A 6748-nucleotide genomic window follows, 5' to 3' on the forward strand; every position below is an offset into this window, starting at 1 on the left:
CATCCATCCCCAGCAGTCGGTGAGGTCAGAAATTCCCATCTCCCCATGGTCAGAGCAAATCTTCCCACACTCAGGTTGCTTTGCTTTGCATGAGCATGACATTTGATCACTGTGTAAAGGTTGGCGCCACCAAAGCCACTTAGCTTTTCTGGTCCTCCAAGCTTCCTTTGGAAATCAAGCCTGGGAAGTCCTCACCTGCTCGAAGGCAGAGCGCTGGACAGAACGGGTCCTTGCAGGTTCTTCCATCCAGCTCAGAGATCTAGGATCTTCTGCATCCTCAACTTACTAATGCATCCAACGAGCGTTTGCCGAGAGATGCCGAGAGTCTGATGCCGCGGCCAGGCATGAGCTGCACATCCTTGGAGAAGTCACTCCTTCCCGACCTTCAGTTTCTGCTTCTGCAAAGTGAGTGGCTTTTAGAAGCCACAGAATTCTTTGCAAATCTGAGAAAGACTAGGCACCATCTCCCTGGAAAATAGAGATGAGCATAAAATCTTGCATGTTCACAGGTGTCTTTGAGCAGGCATGAACCCAGTCAGGAATATTCAGTTGGAAGCCTCTAAGCCTGCTTTCAATTCTGACTTCCTGGAGCCCGCTCTCTTCCTGGAACAATGCTGACCACAAGTCAGGGCCCGGATGCTGAGGGCTGGGAGGGAGCTTGACAAGGGTTGGAAGGGAACAGCAGGAGTCAGAGTGGGAAGATGGTTCTTACAGTTCTTGTTCTTTGATTACATCAAAGAGAAAATCTCAGCTGGATGCTCTAGTCTCCTCACCCCCTCCCTCTGCTACCTAATCCTCTTTATCACAGAGAGGGCCGAGGCTGAGTACCTTCAGGAGGCAATGCCAATGTTTTGTTTTCATTGCATTTTTTTCAAACTATTTGTCTTTGTTTAAGTCCAAAGGCAGAAAGTATAAATGGGATTACACAGAAATAGTCACTCAAAGTGGTTCCCCAACCCCATCTCTAGCCACCAGTTCTTCTCTCCCAGGTGATCACTATGTGCTTCTTAGGCCTTCCAGAAATATCTCATGCACTGCAGGCATATGCAATGTGCATTTTTGCATTTATTTTAAAAATTAATATCTATTTATGGCAAGTGAGGCTGGTTTCCATTTATGATTTCGATATATGGTTTTCTCTTTAGATAAATGTGTTCAGGGGCTCCTGGCTGGCTCGGTGGGTAGGGCATGTGACTCTTGGTCTCGGGGTCTGAGTTCCAGCCCCACAATGGGTATAGAGATTACATACACACATACTATGTGTTCACATTTAAAAGAAGGGGTGGATCACTTTATTAAAGCACAATGTTAGGGAAATGCACAGAGATGACACCCACAGATCCTGCTCCCAGCCCTGCTCTCTGCAGCGGCCAGGGGCAGTCTTCCCTCCGTCCCTCGTCCGCCTGCCCACCGTGACCAGTGTCAGAGGCTGGAAGGTGCCTGGTTCACATCCAGGCCTCCTATTGGAGCAGCCCCTCCCCAGCACCCTCTCCCCTGGGAAGGAAGGGGGGCCCGGGTGGAAGGCACAGCCCCCGCCGTCACGGGAATCTGGATGTGGCACCCGGGCCTCCTGTCTCCTGCAGAACATCAGAAGCCTTTGAGCCCGCGGGGCGCCTGGGTGGCTCAGTTGGTTAAGCGACTGCCTTCGGCTCAGGTCATGATCCCGGGGTCCTGGGATCGAGTCGCATCGGGCTCCCTGCTCGGCAGGGGGTCTGCTTCTCCCTCTCCCTCTGCCTCTCCCACTGCTCATGCTCTCTCTCTCTCTCTGTATCTCTGTGTCTCAAATGAATAAATAAAATCTTAAAAAAAAAAAAAAAGAAGCCTTTGAGCCCGTTTCTATTGCTGCCCCTACGTGTGTCTCAGTAGAGCAGCAGAGAAGTCGCAGAAACAGAGCAGTGATCCCAAACTCGTACTTGCGCAGCGTTGGTTGTCTGGCAGCGCTTAATAGTTAGGAATAAAACGTTCGTGCATTTTATTTATGTGCCAATGAATTTCATTATAAATACAATTAACGCTCTCATTCTTCTCAGACACAACACCTCCTGAATCTAATGAACACAACTGAGAGGGAACCACCTCCCGTCACTATCCCTAACCGGATCCAGATTTTGGGAGATGCACACAGCCTCTCAAGAGGGGCCCTGAGGACGCAGAGCGTGTCCACCTCCCGGGCACAGTTTTGGGAGCTGCGCTGGATTCAAGAGTGGTGGCACGTGTTTGTCACTGCACAGAACGATTCCGAGGTGAATTTCACAGGGTCAGATGCAAACAGGCTCAGATGCAAACAGGCTCAGAAGTGCCTACAACTGTCAGAGTCACTCTGTGGTGCCAGGTGCCACGGGCCACTCGCAGAGTGACAGACCTGATTGTCCTATGATCCCTGGACGCTTTTTGCGCATTCATCAGCTGCAGGGATCACGGGAACTTCCGGCCCAGCTGAGCCTTGAGAACCTGTCTGCGCGCCTCACACAGACAATTACTCACGAGGCACAAAAGACCCCGTGTCCCGGGCACTGCCTTCAAATACACGTGTGGGCCTCTCAGCAAGCCGTGAGAAGGCTAAGGCCACGCCACAGAAAAATGTGTGGTCTTCATACTTGGCGTACATCTAGGCAGCTACATTTTCTTTTCTTTCTTTTTTTTTAATTTTTTTTTTTTAAAGATTTTATTTATTTGCGAGAGAGACAATGAGAGACAGAGAGCACGTGAGGGAGGAGGGTCAGAGGGAGAAGCAGACTCCCCGCCGAGCAGGGAGCACGATGCGGGACTCGATCCCGGGACTCCAGGATCATGACCTGAGCCGAAGGCAGTCGCTTAACCAACTGAGCCACCCAGGCGCCCTACATTTTCTTTTCTTTTCTTTCTTTTTTTTTTTTTTTTAAGATTTTATTTATTTATTCATGAGAGACAGAGAGAGAGAGAGAGGGGCAGAGGGAGAAGCAGGCTCCCAAGGAGCAGAGAGCCCGATGCGGGACTCGATCCCAGGACCCTGGGATCATGACCTGAGCCGAAGGCAGACGCTTAACCATCTGAGCCACCCAGGCGCCCTCTTTTCTTTTTTTTTAATGGACTTTATTTCTTAGGTTTAGGTTCACAGCAAAATTGAGTGGAAGGGACAGAGATTTCCCATATAACCCCTGCCCCTAAACACACACACACACACAGAGCCTCCCCCCATTTCAACATCCCCCACCAGAGTGGGACATTTGCTATAATCCATGAACCTATGATTGACACAGCGCTAGCACCCAGAGTCCAAAGTTTCCACCAGGGCTCATTCTTGGTGTTGCACTTTCTATGGGTTTGGATGAATGTATAAAGACATGTGTCCACCATTATATCATCATACAGAGTAGTTTCAGTGCCCTAAAAATCTTGCTTTTATATACTGACTTTTTTTCCCCACAGAGCTATACACTATAAGCCTTTTCTCGTATCATTAAATATTCTCTGAAAAAAGCGATTGACACGACTATATTAGTTGGAGTACAGGCTAAGCCGCTATATCAGAGACCCCCCGCCCCCAGAGTGCTGTATCTTCAAAGAGGGATCCATGCACATATTTCTTTCCCTCTTATCCAACAGTTAGAGGTGCACAGGGTTCTCTGGGCCTGCTCACCCAGGGACCTGGTTCCTTCCATCCTGTTGTTCCTCCTTTGTATTTTATTTGCTGAAGAGAGCAGATCGTCTGTCCACAGTCTGCGCAAGTGCCAACGCCCAGAAGTTCTCCTAAAACATGGGATAGTAATGCCCAGCTCTTGGGCCCATCTGTGAGCGAAATGAGATGAGGCAGGACAGAGCCTCCGACGACGTGCAGCAGAGTGCATGAATTTATTAGAGCTTCCTTCTTATTTCAGAGGCTCAGGGGAGAGCAGAGTCGATGATGGTGACCACAAGCAAAGCCCTTAGGAAGCACAGCTCTTGGAATTCTGCATGTGGCTGAGGGAAAGCCCCCCACGCCCGTCTCCCAGAGCTGCCTGACCACACCCAGCAGGGAGAGCCCCGGCAGGACCAGCCCTGATCCGCTGCTGATGGCCTTTCCTTCCCTACCTTTGCTTAATGGTCCACACCCAGGATTCGCCACTAGATTCGAAAAAAAGAAATTTGTAATAAGGCGGTCATTAAACTCCATGAGCCACACAGGAGGCAAGTCAATTACATCCCTACTCATTCTCCTATCTCTTCACTTCACCATGAGAAATTCATTTCACCAACTATTAGGCTCAAATTCACTACAGGAAGGAAGGCCAGGGGAGGGAGGTGCCTGTGATGCAGTCCATCACCACGCCACCCCCTGGGGGGGGGGGACTCATCCACAAAATCCCCTCCCCATGGGTTGTTTCCACGCTAGAGTGATGCTACAGTGGACACAGGCAAGCTCCCTTATGGCCGTGTGAGAACTCTCTGGGGCTGGTGTCCCAGAGCAGGATGGCCACGTCGTGGGGTACACGGTACTGCTCTGTCTCAACTCGCACAGCCTGGGAGTCCCTTCATTTGGCATCAATCAGCCTCTGATGTCAGCAGATCTCACAAGAATCCAGGGCAGATCCTAAAACTGTTATCCATTCACCTCTTAGTTCCTCGCGAGCTTGCACACCTCTGCTGTCCTTGGGAGACTCTTCATGGAATAACCCGCTCAGCGTCCTCTGCCCATTTTCTTTCAGGCGCCCTGTCTTCTTGAGGGTTGGGCAGAATTCCTTGGTGTCATCGGGGTCTAAGTCCCTTGTCAGTTTTAGATGCTGGCAGTTGTCTTTTCCCAATTTTGCTAGGTCTCTAATGACCTCTTTTCCAAGTGGTCTTTTGGGTCAGAACCTGTGATGTCATCAGTCCATTCGATGATTCTGCCTGAGGTTCGTGCTTTGAGACCATGGTTGACAAGTCCTTCCCTGCCTCCAGGTCATAGAGTTTTCCTACATGACCATACACACTTCATGTTTGTACCATCCACACGCATTTAGGTCTTTCATCTGTTTCAAGGCTGCCTCTCTTAGAGGGTGTTAGACAAGGATCAGTTTCCCAGTTATACATATATACAGTTATACATATATAGTGATGGATTTTTCCCAGCATCATCTGCCAAACTGTGTGTCCTTCCCTCTTGATTTGCAAGTCCTGTAACTTTCTGGCTCTGTGGACTTACTCATTCAAGGGAATTGTTTGTGTTCAGTAACTGATGATAAGCAGGAGGCAGAAGCGGCAGCCTGCTGTTCACATAGATGGACACCAGGGGGCACACCTTCTCTTTGCGCTGCTTACAAGCCCTGGGAGCTTGGACAAATGACTGATGCCGGACTCCGAACCTTATCTTTCTCACCAGAACAATGGGTACAACAGTCCCGAGGGTTCTTACAAAGATTAATCGAACCGCTGTATGTGAAATGCCTTGCATGTGCAGTTCTTTTGTTCTGCTTGCCTGAAGTTTCCATCAGTTAAGGCCTCTTTTCACATTTCCTCTCGGGGCTGTTTTAAGGCCTCCATTCTTCTACACACTTCTGTTGGCAAGTTGCCCCCACACCATCCCAGACATAAGAAATGCATCCCCTTCCATGTTAACTATAATGTTTGCAAATATATGGGAACCAGATCTGATTGCATTTGATTGGTTGAGATAGTATTATGGAGGCATTTAAAGATGTCTCCACTGCAATTTTTCTGTGTTGACATTTTTCCTTCATATTTTGAAGCATTTTTTTAAAGGTCTGAAATGTTTTATAAACACTAGCACTTAGCGGATAAAACAGCCCAGGCTCCTCCACCTCAGCAATATTAAATAATCTTGTGGCTCCCATTCGCCATCCTGTGTAGACATGGGCTCAGAACCCAGCATCGCCCCTCCCTCCTGAGCCCGAGCCCCTCCGTCCCATCTTCCACCTGACCGACCCCACCGAGTGCCCAGCCTGGATCTCACCCAAGGACGTGTGGTCTTCTTTTCTAGTGCCAACAGCCAAGAATGCAGGCCCTGGACCAGGCCAGCTGGGTTCAAATTCTTGTTCCGCCATTTACTAGCCGTGACCTTGGGCAAGTTCGTTGACCTCTGTATGCCCATTTCCTAATTTGTAAAACGGGGCAGGAATGACAGCGACCTCAGAAGCGTTGCTGTGAGGAGTATATGAAAGGAACCCCATGTGCAAAGTGCTGGGCAAGTGAGTGCCGAAGTCCCGTGTACTATGAGTACAGTTCTGTTCTGAGAAGCAGGCTTCCCCACTGGAGGCACTCAGGTATTTCCGAAGCTGGCTCACTCACAAGAATCACCAGCAGGACTTGATAAAAATATAGATCCCCAGGTCGATCCTTTGAGGAATCCGATTCTGTTGGTCTGGGGTGGGGCCCTGGATTCTGGATTCAATCTCAGATCTGAATCATATAGTGTTAGGCAATTATGGAGTCTCTCTGTGCCTCAGTTTCCCCTATGTAAAATGGGGATAAGGGCTATCCAGGCTGCAGTGAGAATTAGAACAGTGTCCGTAACACCTGGCATAATGCCTGGGGCGTAGCTTCCTTCTCCGTCTCTCATCTTAGTCTCTGGCTTCCTTGGACCAGATCATTATTTCATTTTTTTGAGAATTGTTTTTATCAGTTAATTTTTTTGATAAAAACAGCTGGAGGGGCACCTGGCTGGCTCAGTTGGTAGAGCATGAGACTCTTGATCTTGGGGATGTGAGTTCAAGCCCCACGTCGAACAAAGAGCTTACTTAAAATAAAATAAAATAAAATAAAATAAAATAAAATAAAATAAAATAAAATAAAA

This window comes from Mirounga leonina, unplaced genomic scaffold (genome assembly GCF_011800145.1).
Source record: "Mirounga leonina isolate KUSES-001 unplaced genomic scaffold, KU_Mleo_1.0 Mir_418, whole genome shotgun sequence".
NCBI lineage: Eukaryota > Metazoa > Chordata > Mammalia > Carnivora > Phocidae > Mirounga > Mirounga leonina.